This window comes from Poecilia formosa, unplaced genomic scaffold, assembly GCF_000485575.1.
Source record: "Poecilia formosa unplaced genomic scaffold, Poecilia_formosa-5.1.2 Scaffold239, whole genome shotgun sequence".
Taxonomy (NCBI): domain Eukaryota; kingdom Metazoa; phylum Chordata; class Actinopteri; order Cyprinodontiformes; family Poeciliidae; genus Poecilia; species Poecilia formosa.
In genome coordinates this window covers 242438-264768 of record NW_006800178.1, presented here as the reverse complement: position 1 = coordinate 264768, position 22331 = coordinate 242438, and the positions used below count along the sequence as shown (strand labels likewise).

The 22331-nt window shown below is 39.1% G+C and overlaps 1 protein-coding gene across 5 annotated transcripts in view; it reads left to right on the top strand.

The window, feature by feature from the left end:
• dgkg (diacylglycerol kinase, gamma) overlaps nt 1–22331 on the top strand; it is a 122806-nt gene that overhangs the window by 9617 nt on the left and 90858 nt on the right. Inside the window, exon 1 of one of the 5 annotated variants that reach the window (XM_016680292.1) lies at nt 9712–9738. The exons of the other annotated variants lie outside the window; for them this stretch is intronic. The gene's annotated coding sequence lies outside the window, so the exon portion shown is untranslated. Of the gene's footprint in view, nt 1–9711; nt 9739–22331 lie in introns of those variants that run through there. 5 annotated transcript variants of the gene reach the window in all.

Below are 22331 nucleotides of genomic sequence, written 5' to 3'. Positions count from 1 at the left end.
AATATGATTAAATACGATTACTGTGAGCAGTTAAGCTGTTAGAGCCCTACTTTGTTACCTGCTGGTGATCTGAAGAGGGCTTTTCAAAAACGGGTTGGTTCCTTTAAGAGCGGTATTTATGCTTCTTCAGCCTAAAAGGAACCACATTTTTTTTATTGCTACTTTTATCGTTTTCACAATAAATCCCATATAATATTGTGATAAAATTTTAAGATCACATCCACCGCCGTTATCCTAAGATGGATAACAATGTCTGACACGGAAATGGGATATTTTATTCATTCATATGGTAAGAAACCGTTAAGAAAGCCAGAGTGAAAAGGTTCACTGTGGCTTCACACACATTAAGACCAGAAACAGGAAGATGCAAATCCATCCTGAAGCCGCCGCTGCAGGGCAGCAGGTGTGTCGCGTTTTTAAAGCCGTTGCCTCCATGTGACGGACGCGCGTGACGTGGTTATTGTCACTGAAGCTTATTCAGCTTATCACACACTGAACAAAACCTAAGACATTTGGTTGAGGACAATAAGTGTGAAACTGGACATGAGTCATTCTTGTTTGATGGAAGGTTGCATGTGTGTGCTGCGTTCTTTGGTCTGGTCATAAGGTTTGCCATAATGTTTTCCGATCTGTGTTTCTTCCTTTAACCCCAGTATATTTGCTGAGGGGCAGCAGCGCTTTCTCTTATTTGTGTAAAACAGAATATGTGAACTTCCCAATTATAAACACATGCATGCATTAGAGCTTCTGAGGCCCAGAGGCAGCCTGAGGTGTTTGGGCTGAAATGGGATCGGAGTGTTTCTGGAACAATCCAGCAGCTTCAGACTGACGTTTCTGAAACTGGATCGTTCTCTCGCAAACAGACCCATTAAAGACCAACCACCAAACACTGAATCACATCAGACGCAGGCCGCTGCTGGAGTTGTTCAGCGCGCTCAGACACAGTCATAGCAGCATGTCTATATTTAGAATTGCTTGAGACTTGAAGATTATCCCTGTGGTGTAAGTGACTGATGTTTGACACAGGAAAAACTGCAGCATGCTTCCATTTAATCATTCGGCTGCAAAGTCCTCCAGCTTCCTGCAGCAGATATCTGCATGCTTGTCCTGTTCTGAAGTCCTGCTGGGCCCATTCTGCTGCCAGCTGAAGCTTATAGCAGTTGATATAATAAATTGTATTATTACCTAACAAGAGGAATATTAGTACCACGTGAACGTTTTTTTTTTTTTTTTTTTTTTCTATTACAACCATAAACTTTAGTTAGCTTTATTCCTCGTTTATTGTCTAAATTGGTGTATGGCTGTATAGTGGAAAGAAAAAAAAAAACTTGTTTTCAAACATTTTATGAAAAATAAGGAAAACACGAGTGCTGCACTTTTATAATAAATCCCAGGGCAAACATTTACCGAAACACAAGTGAACAAACCACATAATGAAGTCTACAAATAGCACAGAGATGAGGGAAAAAGAAAAAAGAATATCCACAGAGCCCAGCATTTCAACATACACTTTAAAAATAAATAAATAAATAAATAAATAAATAAATAAATAAACAGGTGATCCAACTATAAAAAAATCGAGTTAATTTTTCATAGTAACAATCAGTAACTTGATTGTAATAAGTAATCAAGTTACGTTTATCCAAGTAAATATATTAAGTTTAATATGTTGTCATGCTAAACAAACTTAAATAAAGTAAATTTGACAAATTCAGTTTGATTACATTTAACAGTTACCTCTTTTTTTTTTAAGTTGCGGCTCCATTCTCTTTCTTCAGTGTAAAAGATGATGGCACAGCTGCACACATGGCCACTAACACACATGTTGGGAAAAATAAAAAATAAAAAAAGCAGCCAAGAAGCCCAGAGTGACTGGAGGAGCTGCAAACATCTGCTGCTCAGGTGGGCGTGTTCAAAAATCAGCAGAAGACTTTGTTGAAAACAAAACATACATACTTTTCTTTCAGCTTTGCAACTCTGCACTGAATGTGTATGGATAAAATACCAATTAACCACGCTTGTGGTTTTGCCTGGCGCTGTAGACGCATGACTTTCATGAAAGCTGGGTTCCTGTCTCTAACTGAAAGTCCAATTCCTCTTTCAGTCTTCTTTCTGTATGATCAGTATTTTCATTCAGCCGTGCAGCTTTCTGCAGCAGCCGGGCTGCGATGAACTAAGCTGTAATAAAGCAGTCCATAACCATCTCCCTGGTTCTGTCTGACTCAGGAGATTGTTCTTGATGCTGTCCCGAGAACCATGAAAACTGACACAGAATCACCAAAAACTGACCCAAATCCGCTTTTTTTTTTTTACTGGGCCAGAAATACATAAACTTTTATTGGCACAACGGCTTTTACAAGCATGGAGAACAAAGCAGACAGAGTGAATAAAATGTGACATAGAGGCATAAAAAAAAAAAAAACAACATTCTCTTCCTCCCTGTCTCCTTCTCTCCTGGTTCCGTCGGGCTCTGGGAGTCAGAGCGGATCGTTAAGCAGCACAGAGACAGCGTTTCCACTGGGTCCTGGTCACTTCCTGCTGGATCTTTATGATCAATTAAAGACAGAGGAATAGCTGTAGAGATGTGCATTTGTGTTTTTATCAGCACAGAGAGAAATGCTGAGCTAAAGTGGATTCAAAATATTTCAAAAAAAGTTAGGCCCAATGCAAAGATCTTACATCTACACATCAGTAACATGTTTTAATGACTATTAAACTCACTAAAACCACAACAACATCCAACAAACTTGTCTGCGGTCCACGTTTATCTCCCATTGACAAAATATGATCAGTGTTTGTATGATCACAAGTGGGCTGGTATGTCGCTGTTCTGCAGTATCACAAAGTTGCATTTTCAAAACCCCTGAATTTACCTTCCTTCCGGCGGTGGATTTTAAAATTCCCAATGTAAGACGAAGTAGCAGAGTGACTCTGGCTGTGCTGACCGTGGACAAACACAGCCAACTTCTTCTCCCACGCTTACAAGAGTGATAAATGGGGCCCTTAATTAACTTCCAGTCATTAAAAGCATGGTCGCTGCGTTTCCATTAACCACAGAATTGCGCAAATTGAAAATGCGAAGATAAATTTGTATTAAATTTCGGCCGTATCAAAGTAGATGTAAATTGCAACGGTAACACTGTTATCTTATCACGCGAGCCTCATGAGCAGCAGCCCGACGTTGCTCATGAGCAACGTCGGGCTGGTGAAAACGAGCCCGACGTTTTCACCAGCCCGTCGGGCTGGTGAAAACCCGCCCGACGGGTTTTCACCAGTCGGGCGGTGACTGGTGAAAACGACAAGGAAGACGACAGGAAGTGGCAGGAGGACGAAGGTATAAAAAGTTGCGTCGTACTCGTGTGTTAAATCCATATCTCTCCTGTAAAACTGCCACTACGATTTTCCCAAATTCATAGCCGCTCCCAAGTCTAAAGGGCTTGTCACTCTAATGCCTGAATAAAATTTCAGCAGAGACATTTAAAAATGCCTCCACTGAAACTTTAGGACATCTTCGTTTTTCTCTCCTTGAGCAGTTTGTCCTGCAAATGCTAAACTGCTTCTGTTTTCACGTGTGACATGTAAGAGCTGCTCTGTCATCATTCTTTCACCCAAAAATGTAGCAGCGGTGTCTGTGTACTGTCAGAAAGCTTCAGCTGTTTCCCATCAGGCAGTCAGGATAAGAGCCTTATCCTTACAAACCACTGCTGCTCTGACAGGGACAGGTCAGTGGAGTGGAGGTAGAAGTACTCAGTAATGGCTGAATAATACACACACTCTGTTTACCTGCGCATTCCCTGCTCTACACCACTGGAAGCTGTGATTTTATAGGCTCATGAAGCCACTGCTTTGTGTTGTCAGTCATTCAGAAGCCGATGCAGAAGGCCAAAGGGCTTAAAAAGTCTGTTCCCTTGTTTCTCTAAAGCACTTGAGAGAAGACAGTAATGGTTATGTTCCTGTATGGATTAATTAATTAAAATCTAGACCTCTCATTGGGAGAGACCTTATTTATTATTAACATAATTACTTTTCTTCATGATCCTGTTTTTTCATGTCAACATTGACACCAATGTCGTAAAAACGACTATGTTCATTGATAGATACATTTCAATAGATTGACAATGTATGTATGTATGTATGTATGTATGTATGTATGTATGTATGTATGGATGGATGGATGGATGGATGTGGGGTTTAAGTTCAGTGTTAGTCTGTTTTCCTGTTCTCTGATGCTCCCAAACATATTTTTTTGCATCATCTGATCATATCATCTTACACCAGATTGATCAGGGTGGTCCTCTGCTTCAGGCTAAATGTAAAGACAATGTAAGACTGGTGGTCAGGTAAGTTTGAGACTTGGTGACTTTTGGATTGGTCTTAAACTTGATGACCAAATTCATTTCATCCTGCGGTGGAATATTTCCTTGAGCTCAGTATTTTGAACCAAGGTTCTTAAAGTCTCTTGAATCTTCCCTGAGCTCCTTAAGTTTTGCTATTGTATATGCTGCTCTTGGAAAAAGTTATTTTTTATGCTTGCAGTCAGAAACTGCCAGCTGCAGCCAACCACGATCACTAATGAGAAGTTAATTCTGACTATTGGAGAGGAAAAATAAAGCTACATCATGTTTTTATCTCAGTTAATTTGACACGTGTGGGTAATGATCATCCGTTCCTACTACTTCTCCACTTTTTCAGTTTCACATTTTCGTCCTTCACTGCTTCTTGTTGTCCACGGCCTCAAGTAGAAAGTGAACTTCTACTTTCTGTAAACATATTTCAGAGAACTTCCTTATCACCTAATCCTTTTTTTACACTCCTGCTTGTTTTGCAACGCCAACTGAGAAGCAGCCACGTTGAAGCGAACATAACCGAAGCAATTCCCCGCTGCCTGGAAATCGCTCCCCGTGCTTTATACCTTCAGAGGAAACAGACGCAGCATAAATCTTTATCAGTGCACAGTAGTGATCTCTCTTGTTCACTCTGCTTCCCGTTGTGGTGAGCTGCGGTGACGTCACGGTTGCCCGGGCAACCCAGTGAGCAAAACAGAATCCCTGTCCGCTCAAAGGGGTGGCCCCAGTCGCTGGACGGGTGCGTGCCTCCTCTCTGACCGTCAGGCTCTCACCCAGTGTACGAACAGACCTTCCCTTTTGTTCTCTTTGCATGAGTACATCACTAAACATGTGCAGCCCATTAGTGCCTGTTTCCATGTAGCCCGGCAGCAAAGAGAGCAGCTGATGAAGGAGAGAGCACATGAAAGGGAGAAGTGGGACACTTTTTTCACGTTTAGAGCCTGCTTCACAGTAAAAAGGAGTGACTGGAGGTAACGTCTTCTGCTTTTGTTCTCTAGAATAAACACTGGAACAAAAAAAAAAACAAACAAACAAAAAAAAAAAAACATGATCAGCTACGGGCAGGACATAAACCAGTCCAGGGAGACACGGGTCATGATTTCTAACTGGACTTTCAGATTAACTGAACTTGAGAAAATATTACAGCACTGATCATTTCCTTGTTACATATGAAAAGAAAAAAATAGCATATTTTATCCCAGTTAAGTTCGGCACAGTTATCTGAATCAGGAGGGACGGTGATATCTCATAGATAATGCAGAACGATTGCATCACGGCTGCTCCTCATGACTCCACGTGCTAAATTATCAAAGAAAGGGAAGAAATGCTAGCAGGCTTACATCCCACTGCATCGCCTCCTCTTTCAATCTGAATGGGTTCACAGCTTCATGGCAGGACTGTCAAGTGATTTGGTTAGGCAAGTTATAAAGCAACATGTCATGGGAAATTAGCTGAGTTGTGTCTGAAAATAGCTGACCTGCACTGTCCTCACTTCACTTCAAGGAACTTGGGTGAGTTCATTGACCAGCTTTTAGACCAGAAAATGACCATATTTAGTCAAAAGACTTATAAATATAATTTAGAATAGGGGGGCCGGGGGGAGAATATGTATTCCTCTGTTGTGTAACAGAGTGAGCTGGAGTTTCTAGTGACACCTTTTGGACTTAAGGAGTTTTAGACTGAGGTTCTGTCTACAGCAATGTGGATCAGTTTGAAGTTTCCTGCTCCAGTTAGACCTTTTATTCATTCAGTGTTTGATGAGCAAACATGATACTTTCAAAACACAGTTTGTGTTGTGTGTGGACTGGGCTGACAGAGAGGAAAGTTCTTGCTTCCTGTGGTAGAAACCACAACAGTGGAGTCATATTTACGGGTTTTTCCTCGTCTTTCTTGTTCTGAGACAATGCAAGACTCAAGAGTTTGCGGTGAAACTTTAGCCTAGCACTGCTTTAGTCATGCTCAGGACCTTCCTCTATTGAATGTTGATGTTGTTAATAATATAGCAAGCAGATTTAGGCTGCTTTCCACATGGATCCCACAGAGCAATTGGATGCAAAACCAGAAGGAAACATATTGAATATTGGACTCACTCTGTGTTGGTGGATCAGTCTGACTTTTAACTGAAGTTCATGAGCAACCAATTCAATCAAGTTTCAATTAATTGATTCCTTCAAGTTTCAGGTGCCAAAACTCTGACTGGTGTAACTTCCTAATCTGTGGGAAGGCTGCACAAAGTGTTTTTTTGCAGCAATGACAAATAATAATTACCATGGTTGAAGTTTTGTCTTGGTGCTTTTTAAACAGCTTGTTCAAAGAAGCACATCCATAACTAGGAAAAGGGGACAGAATTTATTTTCTTGCGTTTTGTTTGAATGTTCCAGAAGGTCAGTTGCTGGTAATTTACACACAATTTAAACACAATCAGGATCCCTGCTCTCAAAAGAGACCCTGATTTCTTATTAAACTTTTACAATATATTAAAGATAAAGAAAGAGCTTACATTTTTAATTGGACCTCAGCAGTTTTCATGTGCTCAATCAGTCCTTCAGTTGCCTTGCTGCAGTGTCAGAAAGGAGCTATGTCTGCTCTGTGATGCTAGCAGAAGAACAATGTTTTATTTGCATAATCTGCCTGACCAGAAGAGAGCGATGTTGAATGAAGCTAAGCTTAGTGCTAACACTTTTACACAGGACATTATTAAGCGATTCATCATTGTAGTGATTCATCTGAAAATGAAATCTGAATTAGCATAATGTTAAATAAGACGTTTTGCTAGCAGCCAGGGTTATTTGCTGCCTTCCCTGACAGCTCATGTCACTGACTGCCCTGACTTCACAACTCATTTTTATCACGTCAAAGAATTCTGGCACTAAACTCCTCCTCGTGTTTTATAGTTTAATAAAATGACTTGAAAGTGTTTATCATGACAGAAGGCTTGTAAGTCAGCTGAGACAGACCTCTTTAAAAAGGCAGGTCACTGTGCATTCATTGCATCCTTTTATGACACCGAGTGTGTCAGACTGAGGGCTGAAGATAATGAAGGTAGAAGCTGACAAAACGTCAGGCGCTGAATGTGCTCAATTCATGTGCAGGAATAATAAAACATGACCGGCAGCTCTGAGCGTAACAGACAAGCAGAATTGCTTGTAAAGTTTCTAAAGTAAAGTTTGAAAGCATTGAGTAGGGCTAGCACTCATACAATCAGTACATAATCGTTCGACCCAAAGAATGATATATATATATATATATATATATATAAAAGTGTCATCTGCATCTGCATGTCAACAGAAATCAAACTGGGGAACGGCAAACATGAAGAATTAATTATGCCTGCTCAGTCTAATCGCACACTTATATCTAATCACCAAGCAACTAATGCCCAACCTTTCTGTCCTGGGATTAATTAAGTGCCTAATGAGAACACATTAGGTCCTACAGGGTAGGCTGGACAAAGGGAGGCTTAGAAATATTTAGATGTATTTTTGTTGAAACATTTAAATGATGAACCCTGTTGGTTCAGACATTGAGTTGTTAAAAATAAAAAAAAATAAAAAAATAAGAAACTGTTAAGTGCAACAGCAGGCGCTCCAGCGTCCAGACGTGTCGATCGCTGGAAGGTTTTGAGTGGATCAATAGGAGACAAACTGAACGTCATCAGGAGGCTGAGACCAGCACGTCCTCTCCTCACGCGCTTATCAAAAAATATTCAGTAAGATCCAAAACGTCTGTCATTTTATTAAAGACTAAATAAAATAAAATAAAATAAAATAAAATAAAATTTAACAAAACGCGTTCGAATTAATGACCCAACAGAAATAATAATCTCAGTTATTATTGTTCAACAAGGGGTTGCTCAATTTTGTGAGTTTCGGTTCCATAAACAAACAAGCAAAAAATAAAAAAAATAAAAAAAGTAAATAAAATAAAATGAAATGGCGACTCAAACACCGACTCTCTGACGTCACGAGCATGAACAGGAGTTTAAGTTAGCCAATCAACCACGGCTGTGTTCAGACGAGGGATTATTAATAATCGCAAAAATAAATGTCAAGCCTGAAAACTTAATATCGTAACGGATTGAATGTTTGAATGTTTTACCAGTGATTCTTGAGAATAGGGACAAAATGGGTTTTAATTTTCCCATTTTTTAAAATTCTTTCTCAACCTTATCTATGCAAATATGACAAATAATGTTTTAGAAATGTAAAGATGCTAAGGTACCGGCTCCCAGTTGCAACATTTTTTTTTAAATTAAATTTTTAATCGACCTGACCCAGAACTTTGTCATCACCATCTGACAAAAATAAATATATTAGTGATATTTTTACCCATTTTACAGACAAATGCTTCTCAAGGAACAAAATAAATATTATTTAAAACAAAAAACAAAAAGTCCATCTGACGGAGTTGACACAGAACTGCAGGTGGTGACAAACTAGTGAGTAAAATGAAAAACTTGATACATGTGAAGTAATTTATGTAAAATGCATTCAAATGAATTAATTTCACAATTAAGTGAGATTTGACAATAATTTCACTGAAAGAATCACAAAAACTCTGATGGAGTTGACATCTGACGGAGTTGACAAAATACCAAACTACTTCAATTTATGTTATTCTGAAGGAGGTCATATTGTAGCTCATTAGGTCCATGAAATCTTTACATTATACCAAAATTAAGCTTTTATTTCGAAAAATTTCATAAAAGTTTTGTAAATGGTCAGATATGGAGTTGACACATCATGGTTGTGACAAGCAACTTAGGAATAAAACAGAAGAAAAACTAAAGAATAACATAAACTAACCAGAGCTAACTAGCCCTCTTAGCAAAGGAAGAGGAAAAGACGACGTCATGGGGTCCTCAGAAGTTCTGGTGCCCCCCAATAATGCCTGATTTTTTTTTTTTACATTCTTTTCATGTCTGACGGTGTTGACAAAAACTAGGGACAAATTTCAACGGAGTTGGGAAATATCTAAAAATTATTTTTAATTCAATTTATCGATACTTTTAAAATTATTTATATGACTACTTATACTTAATTGTCTCATTATATAATTTTAGGATTTCTTGTTTTAGACTATTATAATGTGTTGATTTCTGCTCCTGGACAAGGGCTTTTACAGGCATCATCCACCGACTACAATGTTTAAAATAAAAAAAAATATTCAGCAAACACCAGGAAAATATACATTGTTGTGCTCACATGACCCAAGTTAGTTTAGTCAGATATTTGAAAAAATAATATTTTATTCAAATTTTGTGCTTTATCCATAGGACCTGCTTTGTCCATATCCTCAAGAATCACTGTTACATTTTAACGTATCTCTGCTCAACTTGCGGGGATCAACAGGCGGTTGCCACGGCAACGCTTTAGAGAAGAGAGTGAAAAAGGTAGGAGTGGTTTTGAGTTNTTAAAGGCTTTGAAAGTTCTAAACAGTCGTAGATGTTTTCTTTAGCATGAGAGGCCAATGTTTCCATAATCCAGGCACCTAGTGAACTTTTGAACAATTTTGATTGCTTTTTTTCATTAGCTTTTGAGAAACAGTCAGGTTCTGTTGAGTCAGCGAAGACGTGCACGAAAAGACATGAGCAAAACCGAGAATCAAACCTTGCAGTGGAAGGAAAAAACAGATCTGAATGTCAAAGGACTAAAACCATCCAATTCTACTTTATTCTCCATCTCCTGAGTTTTTTTCAGATCAGATTTTCTCCGTGCGCCCGCCGTCCTCTGTTATTCCTGCTGTTTTCTAGTTTCTCTGTCATTTTCAAAGGCATCACCTCCCTCTGGATCCTGCTCCGTAACACCCACCGCAAGATTCTCGGTTTGAGCAGGAGGCATGTAAACGTCACACCGTCTGTCACTCTTCTTCTAATACAGTGGAATTAGTTGTTGTGGAGAGTCTGGCCTTTCCATCACCCCACCCCACTTGAATTTTACACACAATCACCCAGTTGCCATGACAGCCATTCCTTCCATAAATGCTCGTGGTATTTGTGAGTCTCCATCCTCGGTGGGGTGGAGAACAGAAGGCCTCGTGTGAGGCAGCAGAGTTAATCACAGGTCAATCGGCAGCGTTCTCATGGTCGGAGGGTTTCTGGTGCCGCTCAGCGTGGCGTCCGTCACACAACAGAGAGTTCCTTTGGGTCTTCTTCTCCTTGTAAACTCCACGGTGTACACCTGCTGCAGGCGAATGGCTGGTGCAGGACCACAGGATGACTAATCGCTTCCATCAAGCGACAGGACGAGAAAACACCTGAGTAGTTATAAAGAAAGCATTTGGAGAGAAAAAAAAATGTGTAAGTGGTAACGAAGGAGTGAGCTAGTTGGTGCCACGAACCTAGATTAGCTTGCTGTGAGAGCCTACGTCCTCTGCCTACATCCCCCAGAATGCTGTGCGGTTCTGGATTGGGTTTCGGTGATTATTCTACTTATTGAATGTTGCATATTCTATCAGATCTATTATCTATTGATATTGATCATGTGTCTATCGCTATATATATTGTTATTGATTTATTATCCAGCCCTAGTGATCATTTAAATGTCTGCTAAAACACATTTTCCTTCTCAGGTCTGTGATTGACTCTGTTTGAGATACTTCATAGTTCTTAGAAATCTTCATTTACTTTCATTACTGTTTTACTCTGTTTGCTGTTTTATGACTGTTATTGTAATTGTTAAGCACTTTGATCAAGTGCTGTTGCTTTTAATGTCAATTCGACATCGGATTGTCGTCCTGTCGGGACTTTGGATGTAAAATATTCCCTCACTTTAAATGTATTTATCTGGCATATTCAAAGAAAAATAAAAGTCTAATTGACCAAATATGCAAATTTAGTTCATTTTCATCAAGATCTTGTGTTCTGTGGTCGGCACTGTGCAGTATAACATTACATGACTGTACTGGGCTGAAAACGGCCTGCTTAGCATAACCAAACGTGGTCAAAACAATCATAAAGAAGTTCTAACTGGGTTGTAAATTTAGAACCTGGTGGAGTCTAATCTGCTGAACTCAGTAAAAAGCCATTTGCTTCTTCTGGATTTTACAGGACAACAAAACACCTGAGTAGTCAGAGAAAGCATTTACAGAGAAAAAATATTTTTTTTGCATTTATGTGCCTCACTTCATCTTTTATATCTAGGCAAAACCAAACCGTTGTTACACTTTGTTACACTCCCCTTGGCGACTGGAATGACTTCATCAATTTTTCTCGACTGTTGATTCCATAAGAGCATCAATACATATGAGAAAGTTAAAAAAATATGATTAAATACGATTACTGTGAGCAGTTAAGCTGTTAGAGCCCTACTTTGTTACCTGCTGGTGATCTGAAGAGGGCTTTTCAAAAACGGGTTGGTTCCTTTAAGAGCGGTATTTATGCTTCTTCAGCCTAAAAGGAACCACATTTTTTTTATTGCTACTTTTATCGTTTTCACAATAAATCCCATATAATATTGTGATAAAATTTTAAGATCACATCCACCGCCGTTATCCTAAGATGGATAACAATGTCTGACACGGAAATGGGATATTTTATTCATTCATATGGTAAGAAACCGTTAAGAAAGCCAGAGTGAAAAGGTTCACTGTGGCTTCACACACATTAAGACCAGAAACAGGAAGATGCAAATCCATCCTGAAGCCGCCGCTGCAGGGCAGCAGGTGTGTCGCGTTTTTAAAGCCGTTGCCTCCATGTGACGGACGCGCGTGACGTGGTTATTGTCACTGAAGCTTATTCAGCTTATCACACACTGAACAAAACCTAAGACATTTGGTTGAGGACAATAAGTGTGAAACTGGACATGAGTCATTCTTGTTTGATGGAAGGTTGCATGTGTGTGCTGCGTTCTTTGGTCTGGTCATAAGGTTTGCCATAATGTTTTCCGATCTGTGTTTCTTCCTTTAACCCCAGTATATTTGCTGAGGGGCAGCAGCGCTTTCTCTTATTTGTGTAAAACAGAATATGTGAACTTCCCAATTATAAACACATGCATGCATTAGAGCTTCTGAGGCCCAGAGGCAGCCTGAGGTGTTTGGGCTGAAATGGGATCGGAGTGTTTCTGGAACAATCCAGCAGCTTCAGACTGACGTTTCTGAAACTGGATCGTTCTCTCGCAAACAGACCCATTAAAGACCAACCACCAAACACTGAATCACATCAGACGCAGGCCGCTGCTGGAGTTGTTCAGCGCGCTCAGACACAGTCATAGCAGCATGTCTATATTTAGAATTGCTTGAGACTTGAAGATTATCCCTGTGGTGTAAGTGACTGATGTTTGACACAGGAAAAACTGCAGCATGCTTCCATTTAATCATTCGGCTGCAAAGTCCTCCAGCTTCCTGCAGCAGATATCTGCATGCTTGTCCTGTTCTGAAGTCCTGCTGGGCCCATTCTGCTGCCAGCTGAAGCTTATAGCAGTTGATATAATAAATTGTATTATTACCTAACAAGAGGAATATTAGTACCACGTGAACGTTTTTTTTTTTTTTTTTTTTTTCTATTACAACCATAAACTTTAGTTAGCTTTATTCCTCGTTTATTGTCTAAATTGGTGTATGGCTGTATAGTGGAAAGAAAAAAAAAAACTTGTTTTCAAACATTTTATGAAAAATAAGGAAAACACGAGTGCTGCACTTTTATAATAAATCCCAGGGCAAACATTTACCGAAACACAAGTGAACAAACCACATAATGAAGTCTACAAATAGCACAGAGATGAGGGAAAAAGAAAAAAGAATATCCACAGAGCCCAGCATTTCAACATACACTTTAAAAATAAATAAATAAATAAATAAATAAATAAATAAATAAACAGGTGATCCAACTATAAAAAAATCGAGTTAATTTTTCATAGTAACAATCAGTAACTTGATTGTAATAAGTAATCAAGTTACGTTTATCCAAGTAAATATATTAAGTTTAATATGTTGTCATGCTAAACAAACTTAAATAAAGTAAATTTGACAAATTCAGTTTGATTACATTTAACAGTTACCTCTTTTTTTTTTAAGTTGCGGCTCCATTCTCTTTCTTCAGTGTAAAAGATGATGGCACAGCTGCACACATGGCCACTAACACACATGTTGGGAAAAATAAAAAATAAAAAAAGCAGCCAAGAAGCCCAGAGTGACTGGAGGAGCTGCAAACATCTGCTGCTCAGGTGGGCGTGTTCAAAAATCAGCAGAAGACTTTGTTGAAAACAAAACATACATACTTTTCTTTCAGCTTTGCAACTCTGCACTGAATGTGTATGGATAAAATACCAATTAACCACGCTTGTGGTTTTGCCTGGCGCTGTAGACGCATGACTTTCATGAAAGCTGGGTTCCTGTCTCTAACTGAAAGTCCAATTCCTCTTTCAGTCTTCTTTCTGTATGATCAGTATTTTCATTCAGCCGTGCAGCTTTCTGCAGCAGCCGGGCTGCGATGAACTAAGCTGTAATAAAGCAGTCCATAACCATCTCCCTGGTTCTGTCTGACTCAGGAGATTGTTCTTGATGCTGTCCCGAGAACCATGAAAACTGACACAGAATCACCAAAAACTGACCCAAATCCGCTTTTTTTTTTTTACTGGGCCAGAAATACATAAACTTTTATTGGCACAACGGCTTTTACAAGCATGGAGAACAAAGCAGACAGAGTGAATAAAATGTGACATAGAGGCATAAAAAAAAAAAAAACAACATTCTCTTCCTCCCTGTCTCCTTCTCTCCTGGTTCCGTCGGGCTCTGGGAGTCAGAGCGGATCGTTAAGCAGCACAGAGACAGCGTTTCCACTGGGTCCTGGTCACTTCCTGCTGGATCTTTATGATCAATTAAAGACAGAGGAATAGCTGTAGAGATGTGCATTTGTGTTTTTATCAGCACAGAGAGAAATGCTGAGCTAAAGTGGATTCAAAATATTTCAAAAAAAGTTAGGCCCAATGCAAAGATCTTACATCTACACATCAGTAACATGTTTTAATGACTATTAAACTCACTAAAACCACAACAACATCCAACAAACTTGTCTGCGGTCCACGTTTATCTCCCATTGACAAAATATGATCAGTGTTTGTATGATCACAAGTGGGCTGGTATGTCGCTGTTCTGCAGTATCACAAAGTTGCATTTTCAAAACCCCTGAATTTACCTTCCTTCCGGCGGTGGATTTTAAAATTCCCAATGTAAGACGAAGTAGCAGAGTGACTCTGGCTGTGCTGACCGTGGACAAACACAGCCAACTTCTTCTCCCACGCTTACAAGAGTGATAAATGGGGCCCTTAATTAACTTCCAGTCATTAAAAGCATGGTCGCTGCGTTTCCATTAACCACAGAATTGCGCAAATTGAAAATGCGAAGATAAATTTGTATTAAATTTCGGCCGTATCAAAGTAGATGTAAATTGCAACGGTAACACTGTTATCTTATCACGCGAGCCTCATGAGCAGCAGCCCGACGTTGCTCATGAGCAACGTCGGGCTGGTGAAAACGAGCCCGACGTTTTCACCAGCCCGTCGGGCTGGTGAAAACCCGCCCGACGGGTTTTCACCAGTCGGGCGGTGACTGGTGAAAACGACAAGGAAGACGACAGGAAGTGGCAGGAGGACGAAGGTATAAAAAGTTGCGTCGTACTCGTGTGTTAAATCCATATCTCTCCTGTAAAACTGCCACTACGATTTTCCCAAATTCATAGCCGCTCCCAAGTCTAAAGGGCTTGTCACTCTAATGCCTGAATAAAATTTCAGCAGAGACATTTAAAAATGCCTCCACTGAAACTTTAGGACATCTTCGTTTTTCTCTCCTTGAGCAGTTTGTCCTGCAAATGCTAAACTGCTTCTGTTTTCACGTGTGACATGTAAGAGCTGCTCTGTCATCATTCTTTCACCCAAAAATGTAGCAGCGGTGTCTGTGTACTGTCAGAAAGCTTCAGCTGTTTCCCATCAGGCAGTCAGGATAAGAGCCTTATCCTTACAAACCACTGCTGCTCTGACAGGGACAGGTCAGTGGAGTGGAGGTAGAAGTACTCAGTAATGGCTGAATAATACACACACTCTGTTTACCTGCGCATTCCCTGCTCTACACCACTGGAAGCTGTGATTTTATAGGCTCATGAAGCCACTGCTTTGTGTTGTCAGTCATTCAGAAGCCGATGCAGAAGGCCAAAGGGCTTAAAAAGTCTGTTCCCTTGTTTCTCTAAAGCACTTGAGAGAAGACAGTAATGGTTATGTTCCTGTATGGATTAATTAATTAAAATCTAGACCTCTCATTGGGAGAGACCTTATTTATTATTAACATAATTACTTTTCTTCATGATCCTGTTTTTTCATGTCAACATTGACACCAATGTCGTAAAAACGACTATGTTCATTGATAGATACATTTCAATAGATTGACAATGTATGTATGTATGTATGTATGTATGTATGTATGTATGTATGTATGGATGGATGGATGGATGGATGTGGGGTTTAAGTTCAGTGTTAGTCTGTTTTCCTGTTCTCTGATGCTCCCAAACATATTTTTTTGCATCATCTGATCATATCATCTTACACCAGATTGATCAGGGTGGTCCTCTGCTTCAGGCTAAATGTAAAGACAATGTAAGACTGGTGGTCAGGTAAGTTTGAGACTTGGTGACTTTTGGATTGGTCTTAAACTTGATGACCAAATTCATTTCATCCTGCGGTGGAATATTTCCTTGAGCTCAGTATTTTGAACCAAGGTTCTTAAAGTCTCTTGAATCTTCCCTGAGCTCCTTAAGTTTTGCTATTGTATATGCTGCTCTTGGAAAAAGTTATTTTTTATGCTTGCAGTCAGAAACTGCCAGCTGCAGCCAACCACGATCACTAATGAGAAGTTAATTCTGACTATTGGAGAGGAAAAATAAAGCTACATCATGTTTTTATCTCAGTTAATTTGACACGTGTGGGTAATGATCATCCGTTCCTACTACTTCTCCACTTTTTCAGTTTCACATTTTCGTCCTTCACTGCTTCTTGTTGTCCACGGCCTCAAGTAGAAAGTGAACTTCTACTTTCTGTAAACATATTTCAGAGAACTTCCTTATCACCTAATCCTTTTTTTACACTCCTGCTTGTTTTGCAACGCCAACTGAGAAGCAGCCACGTTGAAGCGAACATAACCGAAGCAATTCCCCGCTGCCTGGAAATCGCTCCCCGTGCTTTATACCTTCAGAGGAAACAGACGCAGCATAAATCTTTATCAGTGCACAGTAGTGATCTCTCTTGTTCACTCTGCTTCCCGTTGTGGTGAGCTGCGGTGACGTCACGGTTGCCCGGGCAACCCAGTGAGCAAAACAGAATCCCTGTCCGCTCAAAGGGGTGGCCCCAGTCGCTGGACGGGTGCGTGCCTCCTCTCTGACCGTCAGGCTCTCACCCAGTGTACGAACAGACCTTCCCTTTTGTTCTCTTTGCATGAGTACATCACTAAACATGTGCAGCCCATTAGTGCCTGTTTCCATGTAGCCCGGCAGCAAAGAGAGCAGCTGATGAAGGAGAGAGCACATGAAAGGGAGAAGTGGGACACTTTTTTCACGTTTAGAGCCTGCTTCACAGTAAAAAGGAGTGACTGGAGGTAACGTCTTCTGCTTTTGTTCTCTAGAATAAACACTGGAACAAAAAAAAAAACAAACAAACAAAAAAAAAAAAACATGATCAGCTACGGGCAGGACATAAACCAGTCCAGGGAGACACGGGTCATGATTTCTAACTGGACTTTCAGATTAACTGAACTTGAGAAAATATTACAGCACTGATCATTTCCTTGTTACATATGAAAAGAAAAAAATAGCATATTTTATCCCAGTTAAGTTCGGCACAGTTATCTGAATCAGGAGGGACGGTGATATCTCATAGATAATGCAGAACGATTGCATCACGGCTGCTCCTCATGACTCCACGTGCTAAATTATCAAAGAAAGGGAAGAAATGCTAGCAGGCTTACATCCCACTGCATCGCCTCCTCTTTCAATCTGAATGGGTTCACAGCTTCATGGCAGGACTGTCAAGTGATTTGGTTAGGCAAGTTATAAAGCAACATGTCATGGGAAATTAGCTGAGTTGTGTCTGAAAATAGCTGACCTGCACTGTCCTCACTTCACTTCAAGGAACTTGGGTGAGTTCATTGACCAGCTTTTAGACCAGAAAATGACCATATTTAGTCAAAAGACTTATAAATATAATTTAGAATAGGGGGGCCGGGGGGAGAATATGTATTCCTCTGTTGTGTAACAGAGTGAGCTGGAGTTTCTAGTGACACCTTTTGGACTTAAGGAGTTTTAGACTGAGGTTCTGTCTACAGCAATGTGGATCAGTTTGAAGTTTCCTGCTCCAGTTAGACCTTTTATTCATTCAGTGTTTGATGAGCAAACATGATACTTTCAAAACACAGTTTGTGTTGTGTGTGGACTGGGCTGACAGAGAGGAAAGTTCTTGCTTCCTGTGGTAGAAACCACAACAGTGGAGTCATATTTACGGGTTTTTCCTCGTCTTTCTTGTTCTGAGACAATGCAAGACTCAAGAGTTTGCGGTGAAACTTTAGCCTAGCACTGCTTTAGTCATGCTCAGGACCTTCCTCTATTGAATGTTGATGTTGTTAATAATATAGCAAGCAGATTTAGGCTGCTTTCCACATGGATCCCACAGAGCAATTGGATGCAAAACCAGAAGGAAACATATTGAATATTGGACTCACTCTGTGTTGGTGGATCAGTCTGACTTTTAACTGAAGTTCATGAGCAACCAATTCAATCAAGTTTCAATTAATTGATTCCTTCAAGTTTCAGGTGCCAAAACTCTGACTGGTGTAACTTCCTAATCTGTGGGAAGGCTGCACAAAGTGTTTTTTTGCAGCAATGACAAATAATAATTACCATGGTTGAAGTTTTGTCTTGGTGCTTTTTAAACAGCTTGTTCAAAGAAGCACATCCATAACTAGGAAAAGGGGACAGAATTTATTTTCTTGCGTTTTGTTTGAATGTTCCAGAAGGTCAGTTGCTGGTAATTTACACACAATTTAAACACAATCAGGATCCCTGCTCTCAAAAGAGACCCTGATTTCTTATTAAACTTTTACAATATATTAAAGATAAAGAAAGAGCTTACATTTTTAATTGGACCTCAGCAGTTTTCATGTGCTCAATCAGTCCTTCAGTTGCCTTGCTGCAGTGTCAGAAAGGAGCTATGTCTGCTCTGTGATGCTAGCAGAAGAACAATGTTTTATTTGCATAATCTGCCTGACCAGAAGAGAGCGATGTTGAATGAAGCTAAGCTTAGTGCTAACACTTTTACACAGGACATTATTAAGCGATTCATCATTGTAGTGATTCATCTGAAAATGAAATCTGAATTAGCATAATGTTAAATAAGACGTTTTGCTAGCAGCCAGGGTTATTTGCTGCCTTCCCTGACAGCTCATGTCACTGACTGCCCTGACTTCACAACTCATTTTTATCACGTCAAAGAATTCTGGCACTAAACTCCTCCTCGTGTTTTATAGTTTAATAAAATGACTTGAAAGTGTTTATCATGACAGAAGGCTTGTAAGTCAGCTGAGACAGACCTCTTTAAAAAGGCAGGTCACTGTGCATTCATTGCATCCTTTTATGACACCGAGTGTGTCAGACTGAGGGCTGAAGATAATGAAGGTAGAAGCTGACAAAACGTCAGGCGCTGAATGTGCTCAATTCATGTGCAGGAATAATAAAACATGACCGGCAGCTCTGAGCGTAACAGACAAGCAGAATTGCTTGTAAAGTTTCTAAAGTAAAGTTTGAAAGCATTGAGTAGGGCTAGCACTCATACAATCAGTACATAATCGTTCGACCCAAAGAATGATATATATATATATATATATATATATAAAAGTGTCATCTGCATCTGCATGTCAACAGAAATCAAACTGGGGAACGGCAAACATGAAGAATTAATTATGCCTGCTCAGTCTAATCGCACACTTATATCTAATCACCAAGCAACTAATGCCCAACCTTTCTGTCCTGGGATTAATTAAGTGCCTAATGAGAACACATTAGGTCCTACAGGGTAGGCTGGACAAAGGGAGGCTTAGAAATATTTAGATGTATTTTTGTTGAAACATTTAAATGATGAACCCTGTTGGTTCAGACATTGAGTTGTTAAAAATAAAAAAAAATAAAAAAATAAGAAACTGTTAAGTGCAACAGCAGGCGCTCCAGCGTCCAGACGTGTCGATCGCTGGAAGGTTTTGAGTGGATCAATAGGAGACAAACTGAACGTCATCAGGAGGCTGAGACCAGCACGTCCTCTCCTCACGCGCTTATCAAAAAATATTCAGTAAGATCCAAAACGTCTGTCATTTTATTAAAGACTAAATAAAATAAAATAAAATAAAATAAAATAAAATTTAACAAAACGCGTTCGAATTAATGACCCAACAGAAATAATAATCTCAGTTATTATTGTTCAACAAGGGGTTGCTCAATTTTGTGAGTTTCGGTTCCATAAACAAACAAGCAAAAAATAAAAAAAATAAAAAAAGTAAATAAAATAAAATGAAATGGCGACTCAAACACCGACTCTCTGACGTCACGAGCATGAACAGGAGTTTAAGTTAGCCAATCAACCACGGCTGTGTTCAGACGAGGGATTATTAATAATCGCAAAAATAAATGTCAAGCCTGAAAACTTAATATCGTAACGGATTGAATGTTTGAATGTTTTACCAGTGATTCTTGAGAATAGGGACAAAATGGGTTTTAATTTTCCCATTTTTTAAAATTCTTTCTCAACCTTATCTATGCAAATATGACAAATAATGTTTTAGAAATGTAAAGATGCTAAGGTACCGGCTCCCAGTTGCAACATTTTTTTTTAAATTAAATTTTTAATCGACCTGACCCAGAACTTTGTCATCACCATCTGACAAAAATAAATATATTAGTGATATTTTTACCCATTTTACAGACAAATGCTTCTCAAGAAACAAAATAAATATTATTTAAAACAAAAAACAAAAAGTCCATCTGACGGAGTTGACACAGAACTGCAGGTGGTGACAAACTAGTGAGTAAAATGAAAAACTTGATACATGTGAAGTAATTTATGTAAAATGCATTCAAATGAATTAATTTCACAATTAAGTGAGATTTGACAATAATTTCACTGAAAGAATCACAAAAACTCTGATGGAGTTGACATCTGACGGAGTTGACAAAATACCAAACTACTTCAATTTATGTTATTCTGAAGGAGGTCATATTGTAGCTCATTAGGTCCATGAAATCTTTACATTATACCAAAATTAAGCTTTTATTTCGAAAAATTTCATAAAAGTTTTGTAAATGGTCAGATATGGAGTTGACACATCATGGTTGTGACAAGCAACTTAGGAATAAAACAGAAGAAAAACTAAAGAATAACATAAACTAACCAGAGCTAACTAGCCCTCTTAGCAAAGGAAGAGAAAAGACGACGTCATGGGGTCCTCAGAAGTTCTGGTGCCCCCCAATAATGCCTGATTTTTTTTTTTTACATTCTTTTCATGTCTGACGGTGGTGACAAAAACTAGGGACAAATTTCAACGGAGTTGGGAAATATCTAAAAATTATTTTTAATTCAATTTATCGATACTTTTAAAATTATTTATATGACTACTTATACTTAATTGTCTCATTATATAATTTTAGGATTTCTTGTTTTAGACTATTATAATGTGTTGATTTCTGCTCCTGGACAAGGGATTTTACAGGCATCATCCACCGACTACAATGTTTAAAATAAAAAAAAATATTCAGCAAACACCAGGAAAATATACATTGTTGTGCTCACATGACCCAAGTTAGTTTAGTCAGATATTTGAAAAAATAATATTTTATTCAAATTTTGAGCTTTATCCATAGGACCTGCTTTGTCCATATCCTCAAGAATCACTGTTACATTTTAACGTATCTCTGCTCAACTTGCGGGGATCAACAGGCGGTTGCCACGGCAACGCTTTAGAGAAAAGAGTGAAAAAGGTAGGAGTGGTTTTGAGTTTGTCACCTTTTCGAGTCGTTTAACTCGTGTTCACCTTTGTCATGGCGCACTGCAACCACTGTAATTTCTGAACTTTCCGTAAAGGACAAAAGTTGGACTAATTACCTCGTTCGTTTGCAAGTATTTGTCATTCAAACATCAAATTGGACGAATATATTTCATGAAGTATTTAACAAACAAATGGCTCCTGCTACCTCGGTAATTATGTGAGCTTAAATTAGTTGTCTGATATTTAAAAAATAATAGTTTTGGTGCTCTCTGGCATCCTGCTTTGAGCACAGAGACACAGAGATACTTTACTTTTCCTCTATCAAAAGTGCTATTGATTTTCGTCTCTTATTTAGTGGAAATATTGATGTTGATGAGACTTATTTCAAAATGAAAAGCTTTTTTCAACCTACAAAATGAGGAGCTGACATTCACAAAATAAATTCCAGTTCAACATCTGGTTTGAGGTGATTCCTCTCGAACCTGTTGGATGAAAAATATCCCAACTTCAGAAGATGAGCTTTAACCTAACAGAGCTCTGAGGTTCCTCTCATCTGTCTGTAATTTGTCATATTGAAATCATCAAACCAAATGTCAGATCTACCATAACTGACTGACACCTGCTGGCCTCAGGTTTGCAACCAGTTGCTGACTGAGAAACCAGTAACTTGCTCCCAGTGTCAGAATCTCACTGAGGAAAAAACTGGATTAGTTTTTCTATCCCTTTAATATTTCTGCTTTAACTGAGATATATTCCCATATAAAATAAGTCAATAGATTTTTTTATTACAAGTTTTATATCTTCGTGTCATGAGGTGTCATGAGGTAGATTTCAGCCAGCTGGTGAGAGAAAACGTAGATCTTGTTCTCACAAAGTTTGGGCCCCTGTGCAACACTCATTTTTTTGTTAATTAGTGTTAATGTAGAGGCTGAGTTGACTTAGTGATGATGTTAGGATCTTTGGTTGTTTTGGTATTTTCAT